Below are 18,585 nucleotides of genomic sequence, written 5' to 3'. Positions count from 1 at the left end.
GTTATTAAAACACCCCGTGTCCACGGAGCCTTAGGATATCACTTGGTATGATAAATCACTGTGTATGAAAACCTTTGATACAAATGGAGAAACAGAAAAAGGGCGCACCGACCTTGTGCATTATCGTTTAAAATAATTTATTAAAGAAACAAAAATAGGTATCATAATCGCAATGGACATAATAACACAGACATGTCAAACTGAACAAGATGTATGATCCAAACAACATCTGAGTCCATACGATGGAACCCTGGATGACCAACTGGCTAACGCGTTTCGAGGGCACAGCCTCTTCCTCAGAGCCAACCAGGTTGTGTCCTCGAAACGCGTTAGCCAGTTGGTCATCCAGGGTTCCATCGTATGGACTCAGATGTTGTTTGGATCATACATCTTGTTCAGTTTGACATGCCTGTGTTATTATGTCCATTGTGATTATGATACCTATTTTTGTTTCTTTAATAAATTATTTTAAACGATAATGCACTAGGTCGGTGTGCCCTTTTTCTGTTTCTCCATTTGTATCCAGTGTATTCGGACCACCCCGGTCTGTTGAGGGCAGCAAGCAGTGCATATTCCAGAAAATTCCAGAACATTCCTATTGGGTCTACTGAGTCCTATCCTAGCGCAGGAGTAAAGTGTTTGTTGTGTATGAAAACATTTATGTTTTTTTCCCATGAATTACCATTTGACATATTTTTCCTTCATCTTCCACTACTGATCTCCTCTAGCCTCATTCAGCTACTTCCTCTCTGCATTCACTTACTCAATATCATCTTTACAGCATTGTTTCGTTATGGCCTCCCAATAATGACAATGGTGGACCATACCTAAATGTGCCAGTGTAGCCACTTGTAGTGTCCTCCAGGGGACAAAATGAAGAAGTACAGGAGGGAGACAGTTGTCACCCCATAAAGGGACGTGCCTGAAAAAAGACACTCATGGCAGGATCACCAGCTATTTTTTTAACAATAACTGCAGACTTAAATGTATGGAAAGCAACATTTGAAATAACATGGTACAGCTTATATGAGTTTTTTTGTGATTGGGTTTAGATCTGCTATAATGCAATAAAACTTAAAAGATTGTTTGAGCCATAGATCTTCATTTATATGATGGCCAAAGCCAAGAGTCCCTTAGATCTAACTCGGCCCAATGTGCTCCTTTTGCTTTAAACCTGTTATCAGCTGACGCATTTCGCTGAGTTCCTGTAGGTCTTGCTGTCAATCACTATGCCTGCATTATGGTTGCAGCCTTATGATTACTAATAACTATAATAATCACAATTGCTTTCCCTTCATAGTTCCTCATTCTCTTGCTAGTATTTCATGTCAGAATTGATTATTGTTAGCACTCCCTCCCAACCCATTAGTAATAAGGCGGAGATGGAATTGTCCCCTGGAGAGCTAGTGAATTTATAATGGAGAGCTTTCTCAATGCTAAGAGGTACGGCGGTTCCAGCATCGCTGTTTTATGACTTGTTGTTGAACGTCTCACTTCTCAGATGGCCAGATACATTTCTTCTAGACAGCCGGATTTACGAATGTCAGATAAATGATTATTTGTCTGCAGAATATCCTGGGTGACAGATCAGTATGAACACATTTGTAATAGAGATAGAACATTCTGATGCTGGCTGTCAAGTTTATCACACAAGAAGCGTCGCTCATAACAGACGGGGCCCCAATGAATATTCCCTAATCTGCATGTTTGAGGATAATGTAAAAGAAAATTTCCAACATTGTTTTTAGTAGGTTGTCCATGGCCTGATATGTGTGCACACTGTGATCTGTCCAAACATCACTTACAAGTGTTAAAGGAAACCATCATGTGAAACACATACTGTATACGGGAGCTTCTTTTCCTGCCAAAGGATTTGCATTCCTGCTCATCCAGTCCTGAGACTTACTCAGCTCTGCTGTAGAGCACAGACATGCCTGGTAGGCTTGACCTAATTTTTCTCTGCTGCAATTAGGTAGAATTTACAGACCATACCCCTTCCCCAGCCTGTGACTGGACAGTAAAAGAGAAGCATCTTGTTTGTGCTGAAGACTGCGCTAGACTGACTGGATCAGTCACTGGTCGCAGGTGGGTGGTTGCGTGGGTAGGTAGGAAGAAGTCCCTCCAATCAGTTGTACCCAATGGTGGATATTGGTAGTAAACCCTCTTAGGGTTTGGGCTGCTGCCTTTTAGGTACAGCCTTGAGATTGTTTCAACACATAAGCTTGGAACACTAGAAATGAAGGAGCACCCAATGTCCAAAAGAATGCACTTTTGATGGTATATTAGGGGGCATTTATTGAGCGTAATGACAAGTACATCAAGCCAACACGTTTCGGAAGAAAAGACTATCCCTTCTTCAGGGTTGTTGCTGCACGCTATTAAATGGGAAAATTTCCTACGTCGGTTATATATTTTCCAGGTTTATACTTCTGTGCACAAGGCAAAGTGCACAGAAGCATAAACCTGGAAAATATATAACTGACGTGGGAATTATTCCCATTTAATAGCGTGCAGCAACAGTCCTGAAGAAGGAAGTCTTTTCTCTTGAAATGTGTCGGATTGATGTACTTGTCATGGCTCTCAATAAATGCCTCCTAATCTACCAACTACATCAATCCGACACATTTAAAGAGAAAAGACTTCCTTCTTCAGGACTGTTGCTGCACGCTATTAAATGGGAAAAATTCCCACGTCAGTTATATATTTTCCAGGTTTATGCTTCTGTGCACTTTGCTTTGTGCACAGAAGTATAAACCTGGAAAATATATAACCGACATAGGAAATTTTCCCATTTAATAGCGTGCAGCAACAGCCCTGAAGAAGGGATAGTCTTTTCTCCTGAAAAGTGTTGGCTTGATGTACTTGTCATTACTCTCAATAAATGCCTCCTAATCTGGGCAGCACAGTGGCTAAATGGTTAGCACTTCCGCCTGGCAGTACTAGGGTCATTGGTTCAAATCCCAGTTACAACACCACCTGCCTGGAGTTTGCATGTTCTCCCTGTGCCTGCGTGGGTTTCCTCCAGTTTCCTCCCACACTCCAAAGACATGCTGGTAGGTGAATTGGTTCCTGTCCAAATTGGCCCTAGTATGTATATGAATGTGAGTTAGGGACTTTAGATTGTACACCCCTTGAGGGTTAGGGACTGATGTGAATGTACAATATATATGTAAAGTGCTGCGTAAATTGACAGCACTATATAAGTACCTGTAATAAATAAATAAATCTACCATCAAAAGTGCATTCTTTTGGCCATCGGGCACTCCTTCTTTTCTACTGTTCCAAGTAAAACAGAAGCAGCAGACACTTGAGCTTATCTGTCTGTCATTCTGCCCTCTCGGCATATTTCTTGCTAGAACATGAGTATTGCAACACAAATGACTAGTTCCTTGTGCTGCTTCTCCCTCTCCCAGTTTGAGTTCTGCTGTACAAAGACTGCAAAAGATTGATACCAAGTCAAACTGAGGTACTAACACTGCTTTACAACAATACATTAAATATTGTATTAATGAATTTAAATCTGCATTAATGTGTGTCTATCTTATCTGCCTGGAGTTCAGTTTTAAAGAAGAACTCTGGGACACAGTGGGGTGAATTTACTAAAGGCAAATAGACTGTGCACTTTGCAAGTGCAGTTGCACTCAGCTTTCCCAAAGCTTAGTAAATTCGGTTAAACTCTGCTGATTTCCAGGATCCAATTGTGTGCAAACAAAAATGACTTTTTTTGCACCTAATGGAGTATTCTTTACAAAGTGAAGCTTTACCACATTACATTTACTAAGGAAAATTAGTGCAACTGCACTTGCAAAGTGCACAGTCTATTTTCCTTTAAATCCAACCCAGTGTTAAAAAACAAATAAAAAATCTTTGCGGCTTTAAATTAATGGCATCCTTAGCTGCTCATTAATCTACTGTTTTGGGGGTTCACGTAGTTCTATCATTCCCAAAATTGCCAACATGTCTAGGTATCCCTCCTCCTATGAATGTCAGTACAGCCGTTGTGAACCATACAAAAAATGCATCCTGGCATCCCTGGGCTCCCTATCAATATAAATCTTCTGTTTGCCATTAGATGGTGCTGCGCTCATAGAATTTATATCCTATTCAGCACTGCATTAAACAAAACACACCATTGGGTTACGGTCTCTGACATGCAAACTTTTTTTTTTTTTTCAAAAGTCAGCAGATAAGCCTTCAAATTTTTCTCTAAATACTCCCCCCGGCGTCAGCAGAGAGGAGTGATATGTTACAGGAACAGCAGAGGATGTCTTTGTGATTGACAGTATAGCTTCACCATCTCTATTCTGCGTAAATGACAAGTTGGGACCAGCCAGTAACTGAGTTTTAGGGATCTTTTTGTCCTTTGATTAGTCACCCGCAAGTTCATTATATGTTGCATAGTTAGTATTCGGCAGCTGATTTTTAGATTTCTAGACGGACCACATTAGTCTGGACGTAAGATGGAACATTTCCAGGAGGAAAAAATGCTCCTATGGCTGGCCATACACTATACAATTTTCTTACAAATTTCTATCCCATTTCATTTAGATTTATCTTCAACTATGTAGTGCAAGGGCCCACCTAATTGGATACAATTGAAAGTGTTGTTTAGGTTTCATCTTATATAGCACCATCAATTTACACAGTCCTTTACACATATATATATTGTACATTCACATCAGTCCCTAACCCTCGAGGGGCATACAATCTAAGGTCCCTAACTCACATTCATACATACACATACTAGGGACAATTTAGACAGGAGCCAATTAACCTACCAGCATGTCTTTGGGGAGGAAACTGGAGTACCCAGAGGAAACCCACGCAAGCACAGGGAGAACATGCAAACTCCAGGCAGGTGGTGCCGTGGTTGTGAATTGAACCAACAACCCTAGTACTGCCAGGTGGAAGTGCTAACCATTTAGCCACTGTGCTGCCCAATATTATATGGTTTTTGGTAAATCTAAAGCAAAATTCTCAAGAAAATTGTATAGTGCATGGCCAGCCTAAGGCTGGCCATGCACTATACAATTTTCTTACATATCTCTGTCCAATTTTCTTTAGATTTACCTTCAACTATGTAGTGCAAGGGCCTGCCTAATTGGATACAATTGAAAGTGTTGTTTAGTTTTGACCTCATATTATATGGTTTTTGGTAAATCTAAAGCAATTTGCTAAAGAAAATTGTATAATGTATGGCCAGCCTTACTCTTTCCTATGCAATTGTGGAGAAAAATACCATATATTCTAAATACATGTATTATATGTAAAGTATAGGGAACTGATCCCTCACACTGATCTCTGATGTCTCAGTAAAACAGTAACAGTAAAAGCGGCCTGGACAGGCACATTATTGAAATCCAGTCCTAGTGGGAGCCGTTGTAAATGTGACAGTTAAGCATCTATGAGTTGTGTAATGTATCAGTGGGAGGTAGGTGTGGAGGAGGGTGTTCTTATGTCATTGTCAGGCTGACCATTCATCTTTAATAAATATCACTTTTATGAACATTCTTCCCTTTTGTGTTCCAATATTACAAGCTTGACTTTGAGGTCTGGTCTCTTGGAAACGTAATAATAATTAAGAGCTGGCTGTTTATTACCATTAATTGGTAGTAATAGGTCAGACTTCTTAATAATGCGACTCTCGTCATGGTACGTACATTGTCAGTCAGGAATAATGCATGTTCGGTTATCGGACTTGCAATATAGACTGAAGTATTTTTCCAGCTGGCACTTGGCTAAAATATAGTACAAATACACTTACGGTTTCAAATAACGGCGCGAGTTTAGGATCCCAAATCATGCTTTTCAACTATTAGTCCTCATGCACACTTGACGTTTTTACAGTTGCTGTTTTTGGCTTTTGACGTTTTTTTCCCACAGCTAGTAACCCCCCCAGCATGTTATCCTATGTGTCCATGCACACATAGACTGTAATCAACATTTTTTGGCTGGAAAAATCCCCCAGCGGGTTTCTAGAGGAGTTTTTACGCTGTAAAAATGCTCTAATGCTGAAAAACTTGGCAAAATGTGGTAAAACGCTGCAAACCGGCGTTTTTGGACTTTTTTTGTGCCAAAAAAGAAAAAATGTATTGGTGAAAAAAAAACACTAAAAAACGTGGGAAAACGACGCTAAACGCTAATGCAAAAAAGCTGAAAGACTCGTGTTTTTAATGTGACTTTACACAGCTAACGTTACCAGCGTTATCAAGACAGCAGATGTGCATGAGGGCTTAAAAAACACAATTAGGAAGATAAAGTTTTATTGTAAGACCAAAACTTTTTTTGTTTTGGATTGGGAAGGGTTAAGACCAGTGCCAGGTCTGCCTGTGTCCCATTGGGGAGATTTCTCTTTACTCCCTGTTCTAGGGACACAGTAAAAAGTAAGGGGATATCTCTAAAGCAGGTTTGCTGATTAGAAGGTTTACCCTCATATGCTGTTCCTGTGACAACGCAAAAAGTTTGGATTTCTCATCAGGACCGATAGTGGGGGTGAATCTCCCCAACAGAGACTTATACACCAACAGGGGTGGACTGACCATTTGGAAACTTGGGCACTGCCCGAGGGCCCGGGGTCAGTAGAGGGCCCCATGAGATGCCCCTGGTACCTTTTTCATAGGCTTTTTTTGAGTTTGGGCAAGGACACAGGGGCCCCATGATCCCCTATTGCCCGGGGGCCCCATGTGTTGTCAGTCCGCCCCTGTACACCAATTAAAAAAATGACAGGGCTTCAAACGTTTGACATTTTTTTCAGAACAAAACAATGTTTTGGCTTTTCATGCATTTTAAGGCCCAGTTGAAGTCCAAAGAGGGTTTGTTCCATCCCTCCAAATGGTGCTTTGTGGTTGGATCACAAATAAGACTAATTATCAGCCATCAAAGGTCATATCAAAACTTCATTGCAAATAATAACGATTATATCGGCTGCCCTTGACTTTTGAGGCTACACTATCAACAGCGTGGATGGAAGGTGCAGTCCCAACCACAGCACCACCTGCCTGGAGTTTGCATGTTCTCCCTGTGCCTGCGTGGGTTTCCTCCAGGTACTCTGGTTTCCTCACACACTCCAAAGACATGCAGGTAGCTTAATTGGATCCTGTATAAATTGTCCCTAGTATGTGCATGTATGAATGTAAGTTAGGGACCTTAGATTGTACACCCCTTGAGGGTTAGGGACTGATGTAAATATACAATATATATATGTAAAGTGCTGCGTAAATTGACGACGCTATATAAGTAACTGAAATAAATAATAAAATATATGAAGGCCACAGAGGAATGTGCGTAATGCGATTCTACTACAGCTCCTTGTTTTGTGAACTATGGTGCCTAGCATCCTTATTGGTGAGATCTGGCTAACAATGAAGAGAGAAAAAGCCGAGAACTAGATGTGACAGTTGACCTGATATTGCCAATATCAGGTCAACTGTCACTTTTAGTTCTCGGCTTTGCCTGGCCTTCTTTCACTTGATTGTCTAGGCAAAAACATATTTATTACAGTACAAGCCTATTTCCCAATTTGTATCCCTTTATACATGCTGTAAGTACAGAAAAATAACTGTTAATGTGTCAAAAATATAGCCTTTCTCTGTGCCATAACTGCACAGCTCTGAATTTCTAAGCATGTGGTGTCAGCCCTGCCTACCTCATTTCCGATAGATTACAAAGAACACAGCCCTCTCTGCATCTCCTCCCCCTTCTTGTCCTATAAACCCTCTATATTTCCTCCATAACCCCCCCTTGCGCAGAGAGCACAGGATGTTACCAGCTCACAAGATTTTCAGCAAAATCAACAGGTATTTTTTGCAGTTATCTAACACGGGTGTCAAACTGGTGGCCCTCCAGCTGTTGTGAAACTACAAGTCCCATCATGCCTCTGACTTTGGGAGTCATGCTTGTAACTGTCAATCTTACAATGTCTCATGGGACTTATAGTTTGGTAATAGCTGGAGGGCCATCTTTTTGACACCTGTGATTATTCTAACAGATATATCAAAGTATTTTCAATCGTATATTTAGCAGAACAAACGGGAACAAATCAGAGAAATTAATTCAAACGTTTTCATACACCTGTGCCAACTCAAGACAAAGCAAAGTTTGTTTTTTTTCCCCTCCCCTTCTGACCCAATAGCAAGGTCACTGCTGATTCACAAGTCCGTGTAGCTTGTCATTCATCACTTAGCCCACTACATTCTGAATTGGCAGAACTGACTGTGCTACTAAAACCCTCCCACTGTGAGCTGCAGTGACTGGGAGGGGAATTGTGTGAGCTCCAAAGTATGGAAGATTTGGCTCAGTCAGACAAGGAGCCTTGACACCTTGGGCTCAGAGGAAGTGGGGTGGATGGTGCTGGGCATCATTTTTCCCAGAAGAAAAGTAGTGCCATATTGCTTGATTAGTTAGTCTACATGGGGACAGCACAAGAGATCAGGTGAGTAAAACATCTGGAGCTCCTTTTTTTATTTTTTGCTACTGCCAGGGAATTAAATATTTCTTTTTAGTCCAGGCTGGAATTTGGGGTATTAAACTAAATATGTTGTATCTCCCACTTTCAATAAAATCATACCAGCAAGGTGTATCAACAGGAATGTCCTATCTTAGGGTGACAACACTTGCAATGTTGTCACCCCTTCATATGTGCTCCTGATTTGGACTGCAAGTAGCTGTGCCAATGTAGAGTGCTCTGGTACATTGTACCATAGTTGCCATAGTAAATCATTGATTTAATGCTGTCACTTGGGTGTGCGCACATCCACTAAAATGCAATAGGGTCGATTTACTAAAACTGGAGAGTGAAAAATCTGGTGCAGCTCTGCAGAGAGACCAATCAGCTTCCAGGTTGAAGTTAGAAGCTGATTGGCTAACATGCACAGCTGCACCAGATTTTGAACGCTCCAGTTTTAGTAAATCACTCCCAAAGAACCTGCAGGATGTATACAGGGAAGAGAGAGAAAATGTGAACAATGTAAAGGGAAAATTGTAATTTTGTAACAAATAAAATGCAATCTTTTACTTACAGTGCACTATAAAAGTATTCTTTGGTGAAATTTTAGTTCTACTTTAACCCTTCTTCAGATAACAGTGGTATGATCTGTTCTTTGCACACACAAATACCCTACAAACTGTCCACAACAGTTGCTGGGGGCATGCATTTTCCTCTATATTGAATAACTTTGTATTGGTGTGTTGTTACCTTTTAAGATGCATATGTTGTTCGGGCAGCTGCTGTGTGATTCTTTACAAAGACCCGGGACTTCAGAATGTATAGCGTTTGTTGAAGCGGTTATCTATATAGAGTAAGTTGTTGCATTCTTTTATTTCCAGCAATTAGTGGTGGGGCATGGAGAAGCTCTGGTCTCCCGCGTATTGTATGGCGGAATTTGTTTGATGATGCCGAGATCTTGTCAAGAACTGAAAGATCTCCGATTAAAAGGCCAAAGAGGTCACAAAAGACTTCAGTCCTTTTAACTTGACATTTCCATGGGCTCATCATTAGAGCCCTTTCAATCCATTCTCAATCCTCTCTCACAGGCCCCTTCGTCTTATTATTACCCTGTCACTCCACATTCCCTTTCAGATGCTCTTCTCTCTTGACTGCACTAGACTGACCAATGTGAATGCAAAAGTATATGTGATGACGAGCTCTTCCCAGTAGGGAATGAAAGGATGGCACTATGGAGACCCTTTGTTCAAAATCTTTGTTCTTACCTTATTTGCTGCTTACCTTAATGCTCACTCCAAAGAGGTCCATTAAAAAGCACCTGTTGAGTGCAATGATGTGCTATAACATCACTGCTGAATTGTTCTTCTTCACAAAACATTGAAAGTATCATTAGTCATTCAATTACTACTCCTGTGATCACTTAATTGTAGGAAAAGGTTAAAAAAAAATTGGCCTGTTTAGTCTGGAAAAGGCAATTTAGAGGAAACCTAATGAACATGTATTATAAAGATTTATGGATATCTTTTTTTATCTCAAGAATGCTATAGTGGATAATTGGTTATCAGTTGCATATCAAGAAAAACTATGACACAAATACAAGGATTACATTGTGGAATGCCCTATTGCATGATATAGTAATTGAAAAATAAATAGATGGATTCCTTATAAATAAAAGAATCATAAAGAGAACCTGTAATTATCTAAAAAAAAAACTCCCATATGAAGTTCCCTGTGATAGAGGCAGTATTATACCTTTCTAGTGACCCTTGTGTTTTATCTTCCCTTCATTCCAGTGTTTAATCGTTTGTGAGACTCATGGACATTCATCACTTCTGGGGGTGTTAGGTGCCTGTGTCCCCTACCACACAATGCATTTTCACCCTCTGACTCCTGCTTCAGTGCTGTGTCCTCCAGTGATGTGGGGATCAGAGGAAAGTGCCACAGTGGGGGACAGGTGCCCAAAACTCCTGGTAGTGTTGAATATCAAAAATGCATAGGCCACTGGACAGGTCATTGCAATAGTTCTTCTACTGCAACAAATTTCATACAGGATCTCTTTAAAGTGTATAGAAAGCAGGGGCGGACTGACAACTCATGGGGCCCCCGGGCAATAGGGGATCATGGGGCCCCTGTGTCCTTGCCCAAACTCAAAAAAGCCTATGAAAAAGGTACCAGGGGCATCTCATGGGGCCCCCTACTGACCTCGGGCCCTTGGGCAGTGCCCGAGTTTCTAAATGGTCAGTCCGCCCCTGATAGAAAGCCAACATTTTGAATAGTTGGATAGACTAGGCATTGGTTAAGACCCCTGGCAATTTTTTTTTGCTGTATCCCACTGGGACATGTCAAGATCTTCAGACCAAGACTTCAATTGTAGATTTAAAAATAAGGTAAAATGGCTTACTTTTGGTGCCTTCAGCTCCTTTGTATTTATATCAACAATCGGGGCCTAAAGCTTTCCCTTACAAGTGATGTGCACCGTTATGGAGTAAGCCTGTTTAGAGTGCAATGCTGACATGCTTTACTGCTCTGTTTGTGTACACCCTTTGTTCTTGGAAATAGGATCCATTAGACATAAAACGGCCATAGATTTGAGACTTTCATTCCTAGTTTCTTTGTGATTTTGATCTATTTAAATGAAAATCCGGTTGGGTTTAGACTAACCACACAAGATGATCTTGAGTCATCTTATTCTAGGGAAAAGGTCGTGTTTGAAATTTTTGGCTGACCCGTTATGTCAGTGTCTAGTAAACCTGGAACAAATTTGGGCAATCCAAACTGAGCATATAATGAAGAATTAATTGGGCGAGGTTCCTCTTCAAGTAAACCATATGCTTGGAGAGAAAATGTACATTCTGCATATAACTTTAGTTGCCTACACCTCTCCCTCTGCTGACTTTCTTAACACGTGATGATCAATGACTGTAACCATTCTATTATTTTTTTTCATTGTATATCCAGTGTACATAGATCAGGTTTGCTTAAACATGACTAGACTTTTGTAAAAATCTGTCCAGAGGTGTAAAAAAAGAGCAACAGACCAATATAAGGGTATATATTCTATGCCTATTCTTCTTGTCTAGATCCCTCTGAATCCAGAATACCTCAAACCCTGATGCCTCTGAAATGTGTTGGCTTTTAAATGGGCGTTATAAATAATATAATATATCTGGGCCCTTATATTGGTCTGGTGCTCCTCCTTTTTCAAAGCTAGGCATGCTTCTACAAAACTATGGCTTCCATGAATTAGAGTGCTGCCTACTGATAAACCTTCACATCAGTCTAGATGCCAAATCGGAACACTGATCTACACCAGGGTATCCAGCGCTCCACAGGTCTACTCCTCTGTTAGGGTGTTTACTCTAAAGTTCTTCCATTACCTGTTTGAGCTGCATTTTATGACTTTTTAAGCTTTAGTAGACTTACCTCGTATTTCCTAAATCCACACAATACCTTAAAATAACAGTTTGCATTATGTTTGAGTGTAGAGGTTACCTATTAAGAGGCAAAATTAAACAGGACTTACCGTACAAGACATGTTCAGTCTTTAGCTTGTGACACCAGTTAGTGTCTCAGACTATTTTACATTGCATTATGTTGGCAATCACATTATTCTAAGATACTATTACAACTGCAAATTTAAATTTGAGGCTCCAATGGGGGTATTTTGTTCCACACTACATAGTAACACTGGGGGTACCCTTCTTAAGCAGTTGGTATATTCTCCTAGGAATCTACAGTTACCAGTTTCACCCAGACTACCACTTGGTGGTAAAATCTGAAATTGTATCACATTCATAAACACATACAGTACTTCTCTAAGGGAAATTGTATTTCTGTGGTTTGACTTTGTGTTTGTTAATATACTGTTAGGCCATGATTTTTAAAATTGACATGATTGTACCTTTTCCCTAGCAAGTGTTTATTTTGCCTTTATCTATTTGTTATTCAATCCTGTAAATCCCTGCATTATATATTTTCAATCACTCTTAAAAAGAATAGCAATGTTCAAACAACTGTTTGTTATCAGCTTCTAACTTAGGGTAGTCATAGATATGATATAATGATCAGAAAAGCCAACAATCTCAAAATAGGCCCTGCAAAATATCTAGCCAAAAAAACTTGATGGTTTTAACCAAGAAAACATGTTTACATGCTTATGCACAAAATGGAATTTCCTTCCCCTAGCTGAAGAACAATAAGGATTGATTGGCAAAATCTGCAGTATTTCAGATGATCAGATCTAATGTGAGATTGGTCATCTAGGAGGTGTCTGCAGAGGTCAGAGTAGGTCTTAAGGCATGCATAAGCCTCCTGGTCTAATTGTTATTGTTCGATGTTGATGTGTATCCTTAACATGTCTACGGACTCTAGGTGGTGGCAGCCTATACACACAAAATATGACCAATCACAAACAGTCATACAGACATTCATGTGTGCACATGGAGCAGAGCAAGGAGAAGGAGAGGTACTCAAGTGCCATCTTGCCCTCTTGAAATGGTGGGACAATAGCAATTGGTCTGGGAATATTCAATCCCATCTTTTTCCCCATGCAGGCTCAGCTAGTAAGAGTTTACAGATATAGAATCGTTCTCCAAGCAGACCGTAAATGGCCACATCAGGCAAACACATGTCTCTAGGCACCTCTGCTCTAGAAATATGCTAGAATCTTTAAACATAGTAATCTTTAAACAATAACATGAAATGTTTTTTGTACAATTCCTGTATACGAATGATGAGTTATCAGGAAGTTTCTGAAAATTGACACTATATGGCCAAAGGTGCATGGGACCCCTCCAAATTACTGAGTTCAGCTGTTTCTAGTGAAGGGTACTGTTAAAGTGTAAGCTCACTTTTTCATAAAAAAATGAAAAGGTGAACTAACACTCAACACCCTCACCTACCCACAATGGGGGTCGAGGAGGGTGTAAGGTATTAGTTCATCTTTTCATTTTTATAACTGTGCACTTCCAACCTTGTTTAAACCGTTTGGGGAAATATCTTTTCTGTTCCACTATGACTGTGCCCTTATGTACAGAGCAATCTCCATAAAGACATGGTTTGATAAGTTTGCTGTTAAGGAACTCGAGTGGCTTGAGTCCTAACCTCAACACTACTGGACACATATGTAATGATTAGTAATGCCAACTGCAAATGAGGTCTTTTTACCCAATATGTATACCTGACCTCAGAAATCTTCTTTTGCTCAATGGGCAAAATTCCCACAGACACTCAAAATCTTGTGGAAAGCCTCCCCAGATGAATAGAGGCTGTTCTAGCCTCAAATTGGGGTGACAACTCTATATTAATGGCTGTTATTTCAGAATATTCAGTAAGCTCATATATTGCTCTGACACTCAGATGTCCATGAGCTTTTGACCATATAGTGTATTAGGAAATAAAATTATGAGCAAAAAAAACAGCTCATATTAACAAGCATAAATAGTAACAAAAAATAAAAAAAGAATGTTAAATGAAAAAAAATCTTCCACCAAGGTGTAGCAGAGTGAAATACAAGAGACCAGTCCACTATGTAGATCTCTTATAGGGAAAGTCTTTGTAGTTCAAAGATGCACTCCAGCACCATTGTGTTCTTTAGGTGACAATCACCCCATCAGATTAAACAGTCACCAGAGCATGGTGTAAAATAGGCTTAACAAAATATCCTCCTCTTGGACCCGCAATCACCTCCGCTCAGAAAGATCCAATAGGTCCAGTGCATACATATAAAACACAAATGCACCACATAGCATAATTCCATTTAAAGATTTTATTGCCAATAACCCCCATAAAATAACACTCACATATACCGGTACATAAATACAGTGCGCATCAAATGTAGTGGAGCAATGAACACCACATGAAATGAACCGCTAGTGTCTCATCACCACACTTCTGTGCACAGCCCGCTGTTCCACTTCCTTGATTCCTTGATACAGAAGAAAGGAGGGAGATTGCAGCTCAGGCAGATACAGGCGCCCTTGGCACCAGCAGGACACAGAGTAAGTCATAATGACGAAACGCATCAGGGCGTGACCATACATGATGTCGGCACGTTCACCGGATGTGACGTTGCCTCTCCTACCCGGAAGTGGAACAGTGGGCTATGCACAAAAGTGTGGTGAGACGCTAGCAGTTGATTTCATGCGGTGTTCATTGCTCCACTACATTTGATGCACATTGTATTTATCTATATGTGAGTATCATTTGATGGAGGTTATTGGCAATAAAATCTTTAAACAAAATTATGCTGTGTGGTGCGTTTGTCTTTCTGAGCGGAGGTGATTGTGGGTCCAACAGGAGGATATTTTGTTGAGTCTATTTTACACCATGTTCTGGTGAGTACGTAATCTGATGGGGTTATTGTCACCCAAAGAACACGGTGGTGCTGGAGTGCATCTTTGAACTACAAAGACTTTCCCTATAAGAGATCTATATGGTGGATTTGACGCTTGTATTTCACTCTGCTACACCTTGGTGGAAGATTTTTCTCATTTAACATTCTTTTTTTATTTTTGTTACTATTTTTGCTTGTTTCTGAGGAGTAAAGCCCTGTTTTTGAGGGGTTTTTTTATCATAATTTGATTTCCTTTATGTATAATATCAAAAACAGCAGCTCATTAGTTATAGTCTTCTTTGATTCACTGGTACATAAGGGCATAGCTGATACACTCTTACAAGTGTTAATCTGTCTACATTTAGTGTATTATTTGTATATAAGGAGGGGTAAAATGAATGTGTCCACCATATCTAGAATTAAGTTTTTTTTAAAAGAGCTAAAAACCTTTGCTGTGTATACACACGGTAACCAGCATTTTTCCCCTAAACTTTTACTAGCAACAGATGCAGGAATTTTATGAAAGTGAGCGCTTGGATGTTTGTTTCCCGGCTAGATGAAGAGCCACTCCTAATTTGTACTGTAATAATGTCATAAATCACTGACTTCCCCCATAGGCCTCCAGTGACACTGTAACACTGCTTAGAACGCAAGGACTGAAATCTGGAAGACCCATGATCACTCAATCCTGTGCTTGTGTCTTCTTTTTTTTGTTATTTTTAGAGGATGTGGCCTAATGTTCTGCGTAATGTAACTGCAATAATTTATCCTTGACTGAAGAGAGCTGTAAAAAATGCTTTGCGTGCCAGCTGCTGTAGATTCTTTCCAAAAGCTACTTCCCAAAACCTGTGGGAAAATAAGTAAGAGTTTAGGTTGATAACTGACAGCATCAATTCTGAAGACATAGGTTTTATTTGAATATCATTCAGTGGAAACTTGGTTTCTCTATGGTTTCCTGGTCCCTAGAGGCAGCGTTTTGGTTGGCTGCACTGCACCCAGATGACGTTTGGTGGCCATCTTGGGTCAACAGAGTCTTTATAAGTCCCTGCCCCCAGGCTTTGGTGCGCTTTTGCGTAGTGGTTAGAGTAGGGAAAGAGCATTGTGAGGAAATCTGTGAGGGAAAGTATTAGCGGCAGGGAAAGGTTCTTGATGAGTAGGGACAAGCTAGGGACACACAATCCTTCATGGAAGCCTCCCCTTTGGGCCTGAACTGGCCAGTTCGCATTCTGCTCTCTGCAGACAGATGGGGGTTTATTTACTAAAGCTGGAGAGTCCAAAATCAGACTCCCTTCTGCATAGAAACCAATCAGCTTCTAACCTCAGCTTGTTCAATGAAGCTTTGGCAATGAAACCTGGAAGCTGATTGGTTTCTATGCAGAAGGGAGTCTGATTTTGGACTCTCCAGCTTTAGTAAATAAACCCCATGCTGTCAGTGCATGTTTGCCCACTGCATATCTGCACTAAACTGAACTGAGAGTTTTACCCAAACCGGCACTCAACCACTGAGGTTGTTTGTGGTTCTCTGCAATACAAGTTCTGAGTTTACCAGAAACCGAACTCTGTGTCTTTACTGCCGCCGCACCATGCTGCACCTATCCACACATAGATGTCAAGTTGCCCAATATTCAGGGTTGTTTCCCAGTCTCCTGGGAGCTCAACTAAATCTCCCATGGTCTCCCGAGATGATGTACATCTTATGAAGACATCCATTCTCATAGCAGCACACTCAGCACTTTTGTGGTATGCTGAATCCTGCAACACCCTGTCCTCTCTACCTTTATCTTGTCACTAAACGCCCTCCCACCCATCTTCAGGAGGTCTTCCATACACTACTGGCCAGGTCCCCTGTACTAGAATTCTGGTTGGTGGTGGCAATTTGTCCTTTAGACAAAAAAAAGATTTTAATGAGAGGTCACTGTGTAGGTAAAATCACCTTGAATCAGAACTTTTCAGTTGCTAGTCTTTTTTCACAATTTGATATTAATATGCAGAGAGAGAAAGAAAGAGAATGCTGTACTTTGATGTCCCTCACAGACTGTAGCCTCATTACAGGACCACTATAAGGAAAAATATTGTTTATTCATATGGTTTTCATGAAATACATGCTCTTATTCAAGTTGCCCATTCCCCTTTTTAAATCAGCCACACCAATTTTTGCCTGGTAAGCTTGGTAAACACAATGGTAGTGTATCAAGATCCAAATGCTTTGTACCAGAGTCATTCCCTTCCATGCAAGGTGATAATCTCACCTGAGATAGTGTCCTCCAGGGGTGGTGTTGTGCTGGGGGTAGGGTTTAGGATTGCTGAAGGGGCAGCATATCTGTACTTCGTTAGCAGCACAAAGTAGGAGAATACTACTGCTAGGGAATATATAACAAGCAGGTTTGTCATTTTTACTTTCACTGTCACTGTTGAAAGGCTTGTTATAAAATAGTTTCAGTGAGATGATTCAACAGTTCTTGGAAAATTATAACATCAAATTGTCCTACTTGTGCCTTTAAGATGAAAAACATCTACATGACATATGCTCAGCATCCAGGGCTCATAAATTACTGTACTTTAACTGTCATGCTGCTTTCTCTGCATATGGCGTGCACATGCTGAAATAAGGTATCCTGCATCCAATCTTACTGCACATACCTGAAAGAAAAATAAACACTGTTATTTTCAAGAAAGCACATTTTTATTAGAATTGTCAAGCGCACTGTAAACACAGAGATATTTTGGTGCATATGCAGCTTAGATGTTCCCCATTAAACAATCAGACCCCACTCACCCAGGGAAGGTGTTCAAAGGTTACAAAGAATTACTGCAGTCCTCAGCCATATAAACCAGCAACATGTTTAGAAGAAGCAAAGTAATGCTGACACAGTATAGCAAGCGCCCTAAGGAGCAGTGCCAGCTCATCTCCGCAATGCACTGCTGAAGCCCCGAGGACCCTGCATGCAAACACTGGCTTTCTAAAAGCTGGTATCTGCATAGGGCAAAGCATACCCATCACTTGACAGAGATCATGCTTGGGGATAGCACTGCATTGTGGGATAAGTGTCCATATTAGTCCCATACAAGTAAATTTGGGTTTTTCAAAGTGACTCATTGTGGAGGTAGGTTGACACAGTGATGGTAGGATGTGCCACAATAGCATTCCTGATGTAAAGTTTTAATGTTAGTTTTTTTTCTCTGAATATATTACAGGTTGACTTGAAAGGCATGTGAAAATATACTATATGACCAAAAGGTTGTGGACACCTGACCTTTACACCTTGTGATATGGGGGGATTAGGCTGATGAGTTTTTTAGCGACTCATGTCAGTCCAAACTGCAGCTTACGGGTATGGCAGACAATTTTATTAAATAAACGTAAAGAAAACAAAGTATTTCACATCAGAATTTCTCCCATGCAGGGGTTTCAGCTTCACAAAGCATTATTATCAAAACAGGCAAAAATGCTAAGGCACCTGGTTATGCTTCAGCAGCACTGCTGCTCTTCTTGGCAGTCCCTCTGACTGTATAGCTCAGCTTTCCTTGGTTCTCTTGGCTCATTCAGTCTTGGTTACACCACCTTACTGCATGGGCCCAATCCAGGCCTCTAAATAGGGGCTCTCCTGAAAGCCCAGACTCTCGCACTCCTCTGAGACTTATAGATTCCTTCAATCCCCTGAACTCTCTCCTACTTACCTCAGTTATCAGCCTACCAGATGCTCTCAGTCTCCCAGACTGTCAACTGTCACGACTCTTTCAGTCTGATGGGCATAGAATCTCTCCACCATGGAGTGCAGTCTCTTCAGTGGAGCACCTTTGTCTTCAT

At 40.6% G+C, this 18,585-nt stretch overlaps 1 protein-coding gene and 1 long non-coding RNA gene across 2 annotated transcripts in view; one reads left to right on the top strand and one right to left on the bottom strand.

Annotated features, from left to right (window-relative positions):
• The window catches only part of ADAMTS9 (ADAM metallopeptidase with thrombospondin type 1 motif 9), a 357,735-nt gene that overhangs the window by 215,158 nt on the left and 123,992 nt on the right, over positions 1 to 18,585 (top strand). The window lies entirely within an intron of this gene.
• The window catches only part of LOC149463027 (uncharacterized), a 48,383-nt gene continuing 46,633 nt past the window's right edge, over positions 16,836 to 18,585 (bottom strand). The window contains exon 2 of the long non-coding RNA XR_016312529.1: positions 16,836 to 17,417. This is a non-coding gene — a long non-coding RNA (uncharacterized LOC149463027). The remainder of the gene's footprint in view (positions 17,418 to 18,585) is intronic.

The sequence above is a fragment of the Staurois parvus genome, unplaced genomic scaffold, assembly GCF_062004578.1.
Source record: "Staurois parvus isolate SC_StPar_1 unplaced genomic scaffold, SC_StPar_1.0 ptg000162l, whole genome shotgun sequence".
Classification (NCBI taxonomy): domain Eukaryota; kingdom Metazoa; phylum Chordata; class Amphibia; order Anura; family Ranidae; genus Staurois; species Staurois parvus.
The sequence above is the reverse complement of the archived record's forward strand: the minus strand, read 5'-3'. Positions and strand labels throughout refer to the sequence as shown.